The 17,980-nt window shown below is 40.4% G+C and overlaps 1 long non-coding RNA gene across 1 annotated transcript; it reads left to right on the top strand.

Annotated features, from left to right (window-relative positions):
• The first annotated feature begins 7,140 nt into the window (after positions 1-7,140).
• On the top strand, positions 7,141-12,242 carry LOC137517619 (uncharacterized). Its single transcript, XR_011020599.1, has 2 exons — positions 7,141-7,281; positions 12,044-12,242. It is a non-coding gene; the product is annotated as an uncharacterized lncRNA (long non-coding RNA).
• The last annotated feature ends 5,738 nt before the right edge of the window (positions 12,243-17,980 follow it).

The raw sequence follows: 17,980 nt of genomic DNA on the forward strand, positions 1-17,980 counted from the left end.
CTGGTCAAATCTGACACATGATTGAAAGTGTTTTTTGGTCAAATCTGCCGACAGGATTGAACGTATTTTCTGGGCAAATCTGCCGACATGATTGAACATGTTTTCTGGTCAAATCTGACACATGATTGAAAGTGTTTTTTGGTCAAATCTGCTGACAGGATTGAACGTATTTTCTGGTCAAATCTGACACATGATTGAAAGTGTTTTTTGGTCAAATCTGCCGACAGGATTGAACGTATTTTCTGGTCAAATCTGCTCACATTACGGGTATTTTCTTGAGAAAACCTGCACAATTATGTGAATTTTCTGGGGAAAGGGTCACCAAAACTTGGGCCCACTGTCTTTGTGTTGCACTTTTAAAGGGAACCCGAGGTGAGATTAATATTGAGGCTGCCATATTTATCTCCTTTTAAGCAATACCAGTTGTCTGGCTGCTGTGCTGGCATTTTGCCTCTAATTCTTTCAACCATAGACCTTGAACAAGCATGCAGCAGGTCAGGGGTTTCTGAAAATATTGTCAGAACTGACAAGATTAGCTGCATGCTTATTTCTGGTGTAATTCAGTTCACTACTGCAGCCAAATAGATCAGCAGGGCTGCCAGGCAACTAGTATTGTTTAAAAGGAAATAAATATGGCAGCCTCCATATCACTCTCACCTCGGGTTTACTTTAAATTACAGTTAGCTCTGATCTCATCCGGTCATGGCCACGTCCATTTTTTTGCTGCCACTGAATGCAAGTCAATGGTACTGCACTTGTTGAGCACTCCAATGCAAGTTTTTACATCCAAATTTTCAGGAGAAAAAATACAGCCGACGTGTATGTTTTCTTCTTTGCAATAGACATAAGATACAAGTGGAAATGTGATTCTAAAAGCAAAAATGTGCATGTGAATAACACATTTTACATAAATAAGGACAGTAGTAGCCACACCTTTAAAAATAAACAATCACGTGCTCAACACACTTCTCTGAAACACCCAAAGGAAGTTGAGGGGAGGGGCAGGTAGTTATAACTTTATAAAATAACATTGTACATTTTTGCACTCACAACACACAGGAAGTCTAAATCGCATGCCAAAATTCACACATGCGAATTTGCGAAATAAGTTGTGAAAATTGCTATGACAAGTGTAAAGGCACCCTTATCGTTTTACTAATAAAACCACTTATTTCCAATTTACTTCAGGCCCTTTTTACACCTGCAGGTGATACCTGCGATGCTTTACCCTATTTTACCGCATGGGGCCGCAAAAGCAATGACAGTCTATGGAGACTTTCACACCTAATGCAGTCCATTGCAGTGCGCCGGAAGTATCTGATCTGACGCAAGGGCTGCAGTGCAATACCACAAGCACCATGCTTAATGCACAGAGCTTGGGGTAATGGAAGTCTATGGGCTACACAGTAAGTGTAAACCATGGAGCATGGTATGTCACAGTGCATATGTGCAGACCAATGGGAACCCCAGTAATGTACTTCCTTCCCAGCAGGGAGTACATCACTGAACAAGGGTGAACCTATGCATATAACCCTGTCACTGCATCGTGGTGCAGGGTCATATGAAGAAGGATTTATGCAGAGCTGTGCGTGCGATCACCACACCGGTATAATGTAAAACTGGCCTAAAGGGAACCTGAAGTAAGAAACATATGGCTGTCATATACAGTGGGATACGAAAGTTTGGGCAACCTTGTTAATCGTCATTATTTTCCCGTATAAATCGTTGGTTGTTACGATAAAAAATGTCAGTTAAATATATCATATAGGAGACACACAGTGATATTTGAGAAGTGAAATGAAGTTTATTGGATTTACAGAAAGTGTGCAATAATTGTTTCAATCAAATTAGGCAGGTGCATACATTTGGGCAATGTTATTGATTACAAAACCTTTAGAACTAATTATTGGAACTCAGATTGGCTTCGTAAGCTCAGTGACCCCTGACCTACATATACAGGTGAATCCAAATTATGAGATAGAGTATTTAAGGGGGTCAATTGTAAGTTTCCCTCCTCTTTTAATTTTCTCTAAAGAGTAGCAACATGGGGGTCCCAAAACAACTCTCAAATGGCCTGAAGACAAAGATTGTTCACCATCATGGTTTAGGGGTAGGATACAGAAAGCTGTCTCAGAGATTTCATCTGTCTGTTTCCACAGTTCGGAACATATTGAGGAATTCACGTCCGCCTAACTACCTGTGACCTGGATCCTGGCCCAACACAGTTCATGTTGAACTGCCCCGACCTGTTCGTACCGGTATTCATAAAAATTGTTAACTGTTCCTTAAAATCAGGGATATTTCCTGCTTTACTGAAGGAAGCAATCATCAGGCCTCTCCTCAAAAAAACCTCCCTGGACCCAGATGCAATGACCAGCTACAGACCTGTCTCTAACCTCCCCTTTCTGGGCAAGCTAATTGAAAAAGCTGTATACCTCCAGCTAGAAGCTAAAATCCTACAAAACAACAGTTATGACCCATTCCAGTCTGGCTTCAGGAAACACCACAGCACTGAAACTGCCCTCATCCAAATATGCAACAACCTGCTCATGGCAAGAGACAGAGGAGAGTGCTCAATCCTCATACTGCTAGACCTTTCTGCAGCCTTTGATACAGTTGACCATGACATCTTGATAAACAGGCTACAGGAATACTGTGCCATTGATGGCATAGTTCTTCAATGGTTCCAATCCTTCTTGAGTGGCAGAACCCACAAAGTCTATGGGGCCCTTCCTGTCCACCCCTGTATCACTTAAGTATGGGGTGCCCCAGGGCTCAATCCTCTCTCCCCTGCTTTTCACGATTTACATGTTACCGCTGGGAAAACTAATCCAAAAACATGGCCTGACATACCACTGCTATGCAGACGACACCCAACTATATCTTTCCTTCAAGCCTGGTGTGACAGACCCAACTCTAACTATAAACGCCTGCTTACGTGAACTACAGAAATGGATGAATGACAACTGGCTGAAACTAAATGCAGACAAAACTGAAGTCCTTCTGATTGGAGGGCAGAGCATGATAACAAAACAACTTAACTTGCAGTCTTCACTACTGGGAATAGGAGGCACGGATCTACGCAGCTCTGATCATGTGCGTAGCCTGGGAGTTCTAATTGATTGGGATTTAAACTTCAGAACTCAAATCTCTGCTGTGGTGAAATCATCCTATTTTCACCTGAAGAACATTGCAAAAATCAAGCACCTCATACCCCCAGAAGATCTGCCAACCTTAGTCCACGCCTTCATCACATCCCGACTGGATTACTGCAATGCTCTCTACACTGGCCTACCAAAAAAGGTCTTGTACCGTCTACAGCTGATACAGAATACTGCTGCCAGACTGCTAACCAACCAACCCCGTCACTGCCACATAACGCCAGTCCTGCACTCACTTCACTGCCTACCTATAGAATGGAGGGTTCTATTCAAGATCGGCCTACTGACATTTAAATCCCTGAATAATCTAGGCCCTGGATACATGAAAGATATGTTGCAGCTACGTAGCAATCCCCGCATTCTCAGATCAACAGGTTCTAATAATCTAGTCATACCCAGAGTACACTTGGAAACTTTTGGTCCCAGAGCCTTCTGTCATGCTGCCCCTACGTTTTGGAACTCCTTACCTCAACAGATCAGGACAGCTCCATCCCTGGACGTGTTTAAATCCAGACTGAAAACCCACCTGTTCAGTTTGGCATTTGCAGAAATATAACTTTTGTTGTGTGAATACTTCATCCTACTAATTACTGAATCTGAGAGAGCCTAAGCGCTTTGAGTCCTATGGGAGAAAAGCGCTATAGAAATGTTATTGTATTGTAATTTGAAGACCACAGGCTCAGTTCAAGTTAAGGCTTGAAGTGGCAGACCAAGAAAAATATCGGATAGACTGAAGCGACGAATGATGAGAACAGTCAACCATCAGACCAGCACCAAAGACCTACAACATCATCTTGCTGCAGATGGAGTCACTGTGCATCGTTCAACCATTCGGCGCACTTTCCACAAGTAGATGCTGTATGCGAGAGTGATGCAGAGGAAGCCTTTTCTCCACCCACAGTACAAACAGAGACGCTTGAGGTATGCTAAAGCACATTTGGACAAGCCAGCTTCATTTTGGAATACGGTGCTGTGGACTGATGAAACTAAAATCGATTTATTTGGGCATAACAAAGAGTGTTATGCATGGAGGAAAAAGAACACAGCATTCCAAGAAAAAATACTGCTACCTACAGTAAAATATGGTGGTGGTTACATCATTCTGTGGGGCTGTCTGGCGGGTACAGGGACTGTCAAAGTTGAGGGGCGCATGGGTCCACTCAGTATCAGCAGATTCTGGAGACCAATGTCCAGGAATCAGTGACAGAGCTGAAGGAGGTAATGTATCATCCTGCCGCCACCGCTGCTGCTGCTGCCTGCCCGCTGCCACCAATGTTTGCCGGAGGGGGAGCGCTGAGAGGAGAGCCCGAGGTGAGAGAGGGGGGAAAGTTCCCCCCTCCCCACCGATCTGCCACACTCTCCTCTTATGCTGCGACCCCTCCTGCCCCCCAAAAGTCCCTGAGCGGGCCCTGGGGGGGGGGGAGGATTTTATTTTGTGCAGGGGGGCCCGGGGATTTCTAGGTACGCCCCTGTGTGCCGGGGCTGTATCTTTCAACAAGACAACGATCCTAAACACTGCTCAAAATCCACTTAGGCATTCATGCAGACTAGGAACAAGTACAACGTTCTGGAATGGCCATCTTAGTCCCCAGACCTGAATATAATTAAAAATCTGTGGTGTGAGCTAAAGAGAGCTGTCCATGCTCGGAAGCCATCAAACCTGAATGAACTAGAGATGTTTTGTAAAGAGGATTGGTCCAAAATACCTTCAACCAGAATCCAGAATCTCATTGGAACCTACAGGAAGTGTTTCATTTTTTTTTGTGGTGCCTAAATTTATGCACCTGCCTAATTTTGTTTAAACAATTATTGCACACTTTCTGTAAATCCAATAAACTTAATTTCACTTCTCAAATATCACTGTGTGTGTCTCCTATATGATATATTTAACTGACATTTTTTATCATTACAACCAACGATTTATACAGGAAAATCATGACTTTTAACAAGGTTGCCCAAACTTTCGCATCCCACTGTATACTCCCTTTTAAACAATACCAGTGTCCTTGCTGTCCTGCTGATCCTCTGCCTCTAATACTTTTAACCATAGACCCTGAACAAGCATGCAGATCAGATGTTTCTGACAATATCTGACAAGATTAGCCACATGCTTGTTCAGGTATGTGATTCAGACACTACTACAGCCAAAGAGATCAGCAGGGCTGCCAGGCAACTGGTATTGTTTAAAAGGAAATAAATATGTCAGCCACCTTATACCTCTCACTTTAGGTTCCCTTTGAAGTGAAATTCCCCTTTCAATGAACAATGCTACAAACATCAGTTTTGTATTATTATTATTATCATCATTATTATCACAGTGGTGTAGTGGGTAGCACTCTTGCCTTGCAGTGCTAAAGTCCCTGGTTCAAATCTGGGCCAGGACATTATTTGCATGGAGTCTGTATGTTATTCCCATGTTTGCATTATTTTCCCCACATTCCCAAAACAAACTGGTAAGTTAACTTGTCCCCTCTACCCCCAAACACAAATGGTCTTCGAGTGACTATAGTAGGGATCAGATTGTGAGCTCCTCTGAGAACAATTAGTGCCAGGCCCATGGCTATATACTCTGTTAAGTGGTGTTGAAAAGCTGCATAAGTGGTGGGCTGGCCCTACCATAAAGCAACCAGGGCAGCAGCATGTAGAGGGCAGCACATGAAGCAGAGAATGGAGGAGGTCAAAGAAACTGGTGATACTGGAGCCCTTTTACTCATTTTCAACACCTTGGCTAATCCAGTGATTAACAGAAGGCTGGGAAACTCACACCGGAATATATTTGTGATGAACCCTATAGAATGACTCTTTTCTTTGAAAAACAAAACAAACAAAAAAACAACTATAGATAGATAGATAGATAGATAGATAGATAGATAGATAGATAGATAGATAGATAGATAGACAGGTAGATAGGTCGATAGATACTGAGATAATGTTGCCAATAACCTGTTTACAGATAAAATTAGGAATTTTTTTTACATCTGGTTTGTTTGTTTTTTCTCAACAAAAGTAAAATTCACTTTAAAGAGACAAAAGCTTTAGAAGAGTCTGAGAATGGGAGCCAGAACTGCCAACTAAGCAGGCAGGCTGTGGAAGGGTGGTTGTTTGAAGCTGTTACTTTAATTAGGCGTATACTTGTTGGTTCACTCACCAGTTCAAACTGAAATATGTTTTTGCTTCTGATAATAATTAAAGCTCTATATTCTTGGAAGCACCCAGCCAAAGCTTTTCAGGAAATTCATTGAATATGTTAACTTAGCATGTTATTATCTGTGGCCTGTGATTAGCGCATACATATTAAATTAGCTCATTTTTTTCCTATTGCATTTACGGTAATAATAAAATTATATGACTTTGTTTGCCCTAATGTTTTGTTTTCAGCTAAATGTGTCACATATTTAAATTCTTCACAGCTTAATCCACCTGCAATTTTCCAGTAGTATGTGCATGCCTGCTGATCATTACATACACATAACAAAAAATAAATAAATAAAATATTTTCCACATGGGTCTAATCTAAAATGTCAGCAGACTTTTTTTTTAACAGCATTATGTAGTTGGGTCCCACCCCAGTCATTTTCTTTTTGACTTTGGAGACCTTGAGGGTTCAATAGAGCCTCATTTTAATATATGGTACAATGGTATGGCTTCATTAAGGCCAATAGTCAAATACTAGTAAATTCAAATACTATTAAATTAAATGAATGAATGAAAAATGACATGTGTGGCCAACCTAACCCACCTCCTCCATAACAAGTAGGGGCTGCATAAACTATATCCCTCCCCCACACCACCACCTACCACCTTAGCCAATGTGGATAGTGTAGCACCTTTCCCTTACTCCACTTTCCAACACACACACTACCTCCCGTTTTTTGTGTAGCACAGCGGAGCTTCACCTGCTCCAGCGGTGTCGTTCCACTTTGCTGTTTACTGAAGCCATTCTGTTCATCACACCTCTGCTTTTACATTACAGCTCCCAATGTATGTCAAGTTATATACAGCAGATGTCCTCCTGTACAAAGCAGAGTGGATGGACCTGGTGCTGGAGCAGATGAAGCTCTGCTGCGCTGCTCTGTCAGTTAGGGGAGGAAGTCTGCTTCCAGTGATGTATTCTGTAAAGGTAAGTATCATTCTACCTGCTTACTTTCTGTATTCATATCCTACGCTATTCACTGCCATGAAAAAATCATATGGAGCTGTCTTTCTGATACTCTGTGTTTAATACTTCTTCACCGTGACCATACCGGATGCTTGCTTATTCCAGATCAGTCATTTACAAATTGCCTTTCAAAGCTTTTTACATTAGGAATTCAGCAAAGGAAATCTAAAAGTACAGGTGGCGTAATTCTTTTCTATTTTAATTCAGTACGTGTAGATTTTTTTATATATACTTAAAAGGTAGACGACCGCGTCACGCCGATGGGCGTGAACGCGGCAGCAGCCCCTGGACCGCCTAACGCTGATTGGCATCAAGTCCTGGGGCAGGGTTTTGCAGGAGATTGTGCGCAATGCGTGCGCATCTCCACTTGAATGACGGAGCTCCAATCCGTAAACAGTCTCCAGCGGCAATCGCCACTAGGAGACTGTTAGACGGCGAAACCATCGTCTATTTACAATGTACAGCGCTGCGCTCTAATGCAGCTCTGTACTGGGGACGGCATGTGACACAGCTGTCTCCTCTGGGGGCAAAAGAGCTAATGCCTATGACAGCCGATCGCTGTGATTGGCTGGCAGGGGGGAGGGTAATAAAACATTTCTAAATATGCACAAATATGCACAAATGTATTAAAAAAATAAAACAAATAAATATTTAGAAAAAAATAAGCAAACATCCTGGGAGTGATCACAGCCCACCAACAGAAAGCTCTGTTCGTGGGCAGAAAGGGGGGTATTACTTGTGTGCTGAGTTGTACGGCCCTGCAGCAAGGCCTTAAAGAGATACTGAAGCAAATTAATTTTGCCCTTTTTACCTTATAATTCACTTCAGTGCTCTCAGCACAAGTAAACCGCCGCGTCCCCGCCGCAAAACGAGGGCTGCATAGCCCCCAAATCCCCAGGGGGCAATCTGGCCGGCATCTCCTGATGTCAATCGCAGCGGATCGCCGCCTCTCCCCGCCCCTCTCACTCTTCCTTCACAGAGAGGGGTGGGGAGAGACGACGATCCACGTGGCGATTGACGGCAGGAGAGGCAGAGCTACAGCAGAAAGCACTGCCTCTCAGCACAGCAAAATGCACGACCAAGTTGGTCGTGGATGTTTGCACAAGGATTTGGGGGCTCTGCAGCTCTCGTTTTGTGGCGGGGATGCGGCGGTTTACTTGTACTGAGACTACTGAAGCGAATAATAAGGTAAAAAGGGCAGAATTTATTCGCTTCAGTGTCTCTTTAAAGCTGCAGTGGCCTAAATTGTAAACATGGCCTGGTCACTAGGCGTTGTAAGCCTGTGGTCCTCAAGAGGTTAAAAATTAATTGCGATCATTACATTGAAATTTAATGAGGAGATTAAACGAATAATATTTAAGACAAACGATCAAACACTTGAGAAACAAAAGTAAATACATAAGGGACTATTTGATCTGCAATCTTGCGAGCAGATCCTTAAATATGGTTATATGCGTTTGTTCTTCACAACAATCTGTTTGCAAACACAAGGTAAGTATAGGTCTCAGGATGCACCTAGAAACATGTAGTGCAATACATCATTATCAGATTGTTCCACGCACAGGAAATGAGTATGTGCTCTCTATCGATCGCTGCCTACCTAGTCCCGTTTTACATACTTGGATACTCTAAAAATCAAATACAAATATTAGCTTAATTATTTCTCAGCTAAGTATTGATCAGTTAAAGGGCATGTTTTGTAGACTAATGGTAGAGACGAATATTTACCAAATCCATCCAGTAAACAAAGCTACTCTGTTACACTGTAAAAATTAATTAAATGGCAATATTTAATATTTGTTTAGTTGGTGTCATCAAGATTTCATCTGTTCCTATTAATATTGTCAGTATTTACCACGAACATTTTACTAATTGTCACAGCAGGAAATATCTAACTGTATTTTACATTTGAATGAATTAAAGTGAGCAGTATGTACTTTATCGTCATCCAGACACAATTCACATTATTGACTGTCTGCGCAAATGAGGCTTTGACAGATGTAATAAAGCTTTGACGGATGTAAGTAGATAACACAGACTTTTCTTTTGATTACCTCCTGTATGTCGCTGGGAGGAAACAAATATTTCCTCATCTCTCTAGTGACCATTAAGAATGAGCTGCTTTTGCTTGAACAAATACAAGCATATAGAACGAACAGCTATACAGGAGGCACCCAAATACTAATGCATATAAGAGGTAAGTATCAATCTTCTCTCCAAAAATGATCATACCCAAATTTATTAAACAGGAATTTAATGGCACAATAAAATGCATCTTGTGGGTCTGGCCCACTTCATCAGGTATATCATTTATTTACTACCCTATTCTGTATGATAATGGTTGTCATACTGTACTGCAATTCAATGTAAATCTTGCATCAGAATACAATATATATTGGATAAAAATTGACTGTTCTTAAATTGTTTGCACTCTCTTTTTTAAAGCGGAATATAACCCTGCATTTCAACTTTGCTCTAAAACATTATTTACAGCATATTATATGCAAAAAGCATTTTTTTTTTTACTAGACCAGCATTGGAAGGGTTAAACACAGAGGTTTCAAGTTCCGTGGAGAGATATGCAGAAGTTCAGATTGTTACATTCTATAGTTAGATGTATCTATTGATAAACATTACACACTCTTTGGCTGTCCTCCAAGCTCCTTCTCAGCGAGAGAGATGAGTCACATTCAACACTTAGATACATTTATGTAAACAAAATGTATCTATTTCAGCTTCGGATGCGTCTGCAGAAATCTCCAGGAACTTTAAAGCCCTGTGTAAGCCTTCCAATGCTGGTCTAGTAAAAAAAAAAATGCTGGTTGCATATAATATACTGTAAATAATGTTTTAGAGCAAAGTTGAAATGCAGGGTTATATTCCGCTTTAAGTGAATCTTTTGTATTTCCCTCTGAAAAAATATTTTTATATTAACTACTTAAAGGGATACTGTAGGGGGTCAGAGGAAAATGAGTTGAAGTTACCCGGGGCTTCTAATGGTCCCCCGCAGGCATCCTGTGTCCGTGCAGCCACTCACTGATGCTCCGGCCTCGCCTCCGGTTCACTTCTGGAATTTCAGACTTTAAAGTCTGAAAACCACTGTGCCTGCGTTGCCGTGTCCTCGCTTCCCCTGATGTCACCAGGAGAGCAAGGCGCAGGCATGGACCATACTGTGCCTGCGCAGTACGCTCCTGGTGCCATCAGCGGGAGTGAGAACACGGCAAAGCAGGCGTAGTGGTTTTCAGACTTTAAAGTCTGAAATTCCAGAACTGAACCAGAGGTGGGGCCAGAGCATTGGGGAGTGGCTGCGCAGGCACAGGATGTCTGTGGGGGACTATTAGAAGCCTCGAGTAACTTCAACTCATTTTCCCCCGACCCCCTTCAGTGTCCCTTTAAAGAGGAACTCCAGCCTAAACAAACATACTGTCATTAAGTTACATTTGTTATGTTAATTAAAATAGATAGGTAATATAATCTCTTACCCACCCTGTTTTAAAAGAACAGGCAAATGTTTGATTTCATGATGGCAGCCATCTTTTTGGTTGAAAGGAGGTGACAGGGAGCATGAGACACAATTCCAACTGTCCTGTGTCCTGAGCACCTCTCCCAGTTGCTAGGCAACGTGAACAACAACATAGGAAATCCCATCATGCTCTGCACAGCATCAGGGAAAAAAAGCCCAGCCTTTTTTCTTTGATTGGTGGAGCTTAGCTTAAAATGCAGCTAAAAATGATGCTTTGGTAAGAAAAACAAAGTTCTGACGCTGTGAAACTGTTAAAGAAACACCAAGCCTTTTCAGTTCTGCTGAGTAGATTTTTAGTCTGGAGGTTCACTTTAAGGACCAAGCTGATTGAAATCTACGCCCGGTTTTGGTGGTTACCTGGCTGGCAGGGCGTAGATTTCAATCAGCCACTGCTGCGCGCATCCGCTGTTTCGCCGCTGAATGTCGACATCTCTCACCGCAGCTCACTTGCTCTGCCTGTCTCTATGACGGCAGAGCCCTGTGAGCGGATCATGAGCCGATTTCATTGGCTCCTGGCCCTGCCTTTCAATGTAAGCAACTCCCAATGGCTTACATTGAAAGACAGGGTTAGGAGCCAATGAAAGAGGCTCCTGGCCGGCCCCACATCACTTTCGCCTCAGGTTCCCTTTAACAGCCACACTTGAGTGATTTCATTTTAGAAAACTTTGAGCAGGGCTGTCTCAGACAACTAAACTCAGGCTGCCTAATGCAGCATATGCAGAGTGTGTGCAGGGAGCACTATCACATGTACCTGATCCAGTCGCTGGATTGGCTCCCGTCTTCCTTTACCGAGTGGTGCTGCAATGCCTACATCCTCTTCTGGGTCCTAATCACATTTCCTATCATATGATCAGGACCCAGAAGAGGATGCTGGCATTGCAATGCCCGCTTAGTGGAGGAAGAGGAGAGCTGATCCAGTGCCTGGAACAGGTAAAACTATCAAGCCCTCCCTTTATCCGCTCTGCATTTTAAGCAGTCAGGATGGAGGAGGGAGAAAAAATGCATTTTTACATGTATCTCTTCTATGTTCAGTTATGATATCAAATTCAATATCACTGAATGCTCCATTTACCCCATTAACTTTATTATTTAGGTTTTTGTTAGTGTTTATCCTATTGTGTCTGAGAACTATGCTTCTATTTCGTCCATGCTCTGTTCTCATGAAACTTGTCAGATAACATTTTTTTTTATATATTACAGGACAGCTTGCAGTAAAATATGGAGCACAGAATGCAGGAAGCAATAGTTTTACATTTTACATTGATTTTCCAAGATGCACATCTATTATGAGCTTCCAAGTTCTGCAGAGTCAGTGGAGTCAAACAGCTGTTGACACTTGAGCAATATTATACAATGAGTCACAATTCAAATGATCCAAAATAAATTCCTGGAACTCTGATTGTGAAACTGTAATAAATGGCAAGGGAGGGAGTGAACAGTAAAAGCCACGTGCACTTGAAATTGATGTCCCATACTGAGGTATTTGTACAGCAGTAAAATTGCTGAAAAATACAAAATAGTTAGTGATTAGGTCACTTTCTACCATACAGGCAATAACTTGCATTTACTAGAAGTGGTATCATGGTAAAAAATGTACAACACAGGTTACCTTATACCAGAAATATCAGTTGAACCGTCATACTGTCACCGAGGTACTCGCAATCCCATTTGTAAATAGAAAAACACTCCATTTGACTTATACAAACAAAAATAAGGCAGCCTGAAATATGCACCTCACCATTCTCAAACAGGGACGGATCTAGACCAAGTTGCGCCTGGGGCAAGGTCAGGTTTTGGCGCCTAAAGGTCAGGTTTTGGCGCCTAAAAGTCAGGTTTTGGCACCTAAACCACGATTCCCCATCCAAATTTTTCCGCCTTTTTAAGAATTCAACAAACTGCGCCTGGGGCAAGAGACCCGTCTGCCCCCCCCCCCCCCTAGATCCGTCCCTGTTCTCAAAAGAGAGTGCCTTTTTTTATATATTGATTGCACAGTCCTTGGTGCTGTGCTATGTAGCCCTTTTTTAATTGCAATAAAATGTAGTGTTATCAAATTAAAATTGTGCAAAAAGCACAATTCTGAGATGAGAGGTATGTTCTATACACCACAGTGAAAAAAGTATCCAGTTAAAATCTAACAGAACCAACAGGTTTTGGACTAGTCCATATCCTCATGGGGGATTCTCAGGGTTATCTTTGTTTTCAAAAGCATTTCCTGAAAAGCAGTTTAACTGCCAAAATAGTAACATACCAGTCACCCTCCTCACTCACTTGCACACTATTTTGATAGTTAAGACTTAGCAACTGCCATTCAGGAAATGCTTTCAAAAACAAAGAAAACCCTGAGGATTCCCCATGATGAGATGGGTTAGTCCAAAACCTGTTGGTTCTGTTAGCTTTTAACTGATTACTTTTTTCGCTGTAGTGGTCCTTTAATTTTGAAATCGAATAACAACTTCCTATATTAAATTTACTGATTGAATCAAATGAAAACTTGGGATGAAAAAAAAAACCTAGGGATAAGCACATAGATTTTGCAGGGTTTCGAATTACAGCTTTTCCATTGGAATGCCGCACCTCCGAGTTGAAATAAGAATTTTGAAATCTGCAGAATTCAGAAACGTGAATTCTGAAAGTTGCCCAGGAATTACATTTGTGTAAGGCACAAACATTTTTTTCTCATGAATAACAAAAATGTGTACTCAGCATGCTCAAATGATATGACTGCAAAAAAGCAAAAATTGGAAACAAAACATGAAAGCTAAGCAAAAATTGTAACCTATTGTGAACATATTTTTGCTAATTTGCACCAACCATAAGTAATCTTATAAGGCTCTTTTATACAGCAAATCACAAAGGCAATCCTAAATGCAAGTCCATCTTTTTTTTCAGTTTTACAGTGTGATTTTTCTACAACTGTGTTTTACTATTTTTCTCTGGACATTTGGAATGCAGAAGAAATGCAGCATTCAGGACATTTGGGATTGGGCAAAATCAGATAGCAGTTGGATCACGGTGGTATAAAAAGGTTCATGCAATGCTCAATACTTTGAAGATGCTCTTGTGTTTTGCAATTTACCTAAAATGGACACATATCCCAAATTGCAGCAATGTCTAGCATAAAAAAGAATTTAACGCTAAAATAAATTCACAACAAATTACAATTTCGTGATTTAGCAATGCAAAGTCAAAATCTTTGGAATGCGGAGTTAATTTGTAATTATGTGCAAAAATTTTGGCATTTTGGTGTATTCAGAATTTGCCATTTCCGACTGTCCACAAAAATATGCCCAAACTAGTTCTACCTCTGACTGCTGGGTGAGCTAATATCTGTCTGATTGTACAATGTTAATTGTATCATGGATTAGCAAATCATGAGTTAATTGCCAGTACGTAACGCTGACAATTTTGGGATTTGAATTTGCCCCTTCAGATACCTTTTAAACAGTAGAGAAGCAAACAAGTACTAAAGTTCAATGACTGCTTTACTGTATATGGCTTTAATGTATTCATGTATAAAACATGCATGTATAAAACACCATTTCACTCAACCACTGCTATAAGGCTCGTTCACATTAAGGGCATTTTGGCCCTTTTTTCAAGTGCTGGCGATTTTCAAAATTGCCCTAAAAACGCTTGTGCAATGATTCCCTACGAGAGAGTCCACATCTGAGCGGTTCGTTTCTGATCCGCTCAGCAAAGCAGTGCCTGTACCTTTTTTGCGTCAGGGAGTGAATTAAAAAAACGCTCTGGAAAAGTGCTTAGAAAAGCGCTTTTAACTAAAGCGCACTGCACACCCAAGCACCGGGAATCGCAAAAAAAAAAAATTGCTTCAAAAAGTGCCCAACGCAAATGCTAATGCGATCAGAACGCAATGTGAACAAGGCTTAAAAGTCCAACCTTTCCTCGAAGTGCAGATGAGGTGCCCAACAAATTAGACAAAGACCTGATATATGACGTTTCTCCAGGGCTGGAGAACAGTGGAGAACTTACATGATTAGCTGGTGGAGGTCTTCAACACTCATAGCCCATAGTGATGATGATTTTTGAAACTTAGCAAGTTAATGTCTGTGTGATTGTAATTATGTACACACATCTTTAGTTCTTTTCATAGTATCTGTTATATATTCAGATGTACAAAATATTCATTTGTGCATCTCATGCGCTTATTTGAAAGGACACCTGAAGTGAAAATAAACTGATGAGAAAAACAATTCTCATTCTCCTAAAAATGGCTTTCTTAGATATCCCACAGTTTTATTTTATATTTAAACCAAGTTTTTAAGTTTTTACTGCTTTATTGTCTATGCCCAATGACACATTCACTGAAGTATGACTGAGCTCAAATCTATGAATTATTGACTCTTTTTATCTTTTTACTGCTCTCAGAAGCCATTTACTGACAGTAAAGTATTTTATTGCTGTAATTACTTATCATTGAGGGTTATGCCGTAGTCTGACCCAGTCTGACCCGATCCCGACCTGGACAGAAACTGTCACTTGCATCCATGATGTTTAACTCTTTCAGACAGAGTAAAAAAAAGGAACACAGCATAATTATTTTTGTGCTTGGCACTGTACATACCCATGTCTATGTCATCATGTCACTTGTCACCTCGATTGTCCTTTAAAGAAAACCTGAACTGAACATTAAAAGTCAAAATAAGCATACACAAGTCATACTTACCTCCTGTGTAGTCTACTCCTCAATCTCTTTCTCCTCTCCTGCGTCCTGTTTGTTCACTGTGATCAGGGGAATTTTCCGTCCTCCATTTTGAAAATGGCCATTACCCATAACAGCTTTCTGGTCAGCACACAGTTAAACTGTAACATCGCCCACTTGAGCCATAGGCAAACATGGACACATCAGTTCTCCTCTCAGCTATAACTGACAGCAACTGATATTTTACTGACAGCAAGTGATATATTTCAGGTCTGACAAAATCCTGTCAGAACTGGAAGGGATTATTGTCAGAAGAAAATGGTGAGCTTCTGAGAGGAACGGATGGCAAGATAACTATGTAATGTGCATTTGAAGTTACCTCATGTGCTTATTTTAAATATTTTTACTCAGTACAGGTTCTCTTTAAAAATACTACATTGAACATATGTACACTCTGTGCTGTGATATAGTCTCCAAATGGAAGCAACAGGGCCTTCATTTTCCTGCAATACTAGCCCAAATAGATTTAAAAAAATGCTATATGAGTGTATCAATGCTAGAGTCACAGACGCCATGCACCATTTCGAGAAAGTCTGGAGACTTTGCACAGACCACAGAGGAAGTACTACTATGGATAATGTGCTCAAGGTTGATGACACCACGCTCAACTTTATTTCCCTTGTATCGATATGTTGCCACTGTGTAATTCACTTGACATTGAAGGCCTATGCCTACCAAATATTTTCTTTACACTATATATTGACTCTTATGCTGGTGTTGTTAAATATTAGCCTGATGCCAACCACTGTTACATTTTCTGTTGGAACTTGTCGTGTTATTTTCCATATTACTTGTCTCAGTTTGAGACTGATTTATATTCACCTTTAAGATTGTTTTTATCATTATTGCTGCTTGTGACTTTTCTACTTGTCAATAAAGCACATTTTGAACACTAAATAATTCTACAAGGATGTCTTTTTTAGGCTTTATTAATAGTATTTAAAAGAGCCTCCTATTTAAAAAGAAGCTGCAATGTCTCAAACTGCCATCATGGTGAAGTTTGTAGGTTATGGGAAAGTGTTATTTTTTATGTATATCCTATCCCTTTTCACTACTACAATGTATAAGGATTAGTGGTGGACTGGAGACCTGCCTTATCCCCAAGCTTGGGTCATTAATGAGCTCAGACTGTCAGGAGTACATGTAGCAAATCCAAAGACTTTGTTGAACTTTTACCACTGTTTAGCTCAAGTTCAACACATGTATATATAGAAAGAGAGTCTTTTTAACCTGAAACATCCTGGAAGTTTGAAAGGAAAAAATGATACAGTTAAATAACCAGAAAAACTAATATTCCAAACAAGTGACATCAATTTTAGAATGTAGGTTTGGGGATTCAGATCACTGCAAATTCCTTTTTATGACTTTTTAACAAGGCTTGTGGATAAATTATGTTCTCATTTTTAGCTTTCATAAGGGTGGATGCAGACAATACTGATATAGGATAAACTAGGATAATATACGAAGTAGCTGAATTATGACACACTTGATGTTTGGGCTGAAGAAAGAAAATATGGTGCTCATAAATGTATTACAAGTCAGTAACTGTATTGTTACAATTCAGCCGCATTATCATTGTCAGTGTTTATTTGAGCCATATTTATAGGCAGGTTTTATTAGTGTTGTAAATATTAATCTCAGTTTTTTACATAATTAATACTTCAGTAGTCTTTGTCAGATGTAGGAGGCAAATAATCCTTTTCAATGAATACTTCTAAAAACTGAGCAGTGAGACACTATTGGAATGTGATTCGAAAACGAGTCCAAATGCAGCAAAGGAACCGAGGCTTAGAGAAGCGACATAACTTTGAAATGGGTAATTCCCATTTAAAATATATTACATTTACACTTCATACAAGTTTCCAAGATTCGATTTCAATGCATAACAAGCGTCCAATAGAGTGGAAGAGTTGATCCAAACGAAAATAGCAAAGCTTACAAAAGATAATATCCAGTGCAGTAATAAAGTCTCACACATTTGAATTTAAACACAAAAAATAATTTTGACTTTCAAAGCTACATATCACCAGCAGTCAAGTAAAAGGAAATAGTGTTTTATTTTCTTTTTGTTTATCTATTAGATCAGATATAGATGTTGTTACAAGATTAATATTTGAATCCAAATGAAAATATGGTGTGTGTGTGTGTGTGTCCACCCCATAATGTTTATCCCAGGACAGGAACCTCATAGTGGTTCTTGCTCGTCCTCCTTCTCTAAAAAGGTTTGCTTATTGTTTTTTGAAAAATGTATTTACGTATTGCGTACATCCCTCATGAGGCTCTTCCCCATTCATTCCAAAGCTAAAACAAAACCAGGTGTATCTTTATTCAAAGTGAACCTGGTTTTCTTCCCCTTATTTATTGCACTTCTTAGCTTACCCTCACGTCATCATGATATTGATATTTCATAATGACAC

Source organism: Hyperolius riggenbachi, chromosome 5 (genome assembly GCF_040937935.1).
Source record: "Hyperolius riggenbachi isolate aHypRig1 chromosome 5, aHypRig1.pri, whole genome shotgun sequence".
NCBI lineage: Eukaryota > Metazoa > Chordata > Amphibia > Anura > Hyperoliidae > Hyperolius > Hyperolius riggenbachi.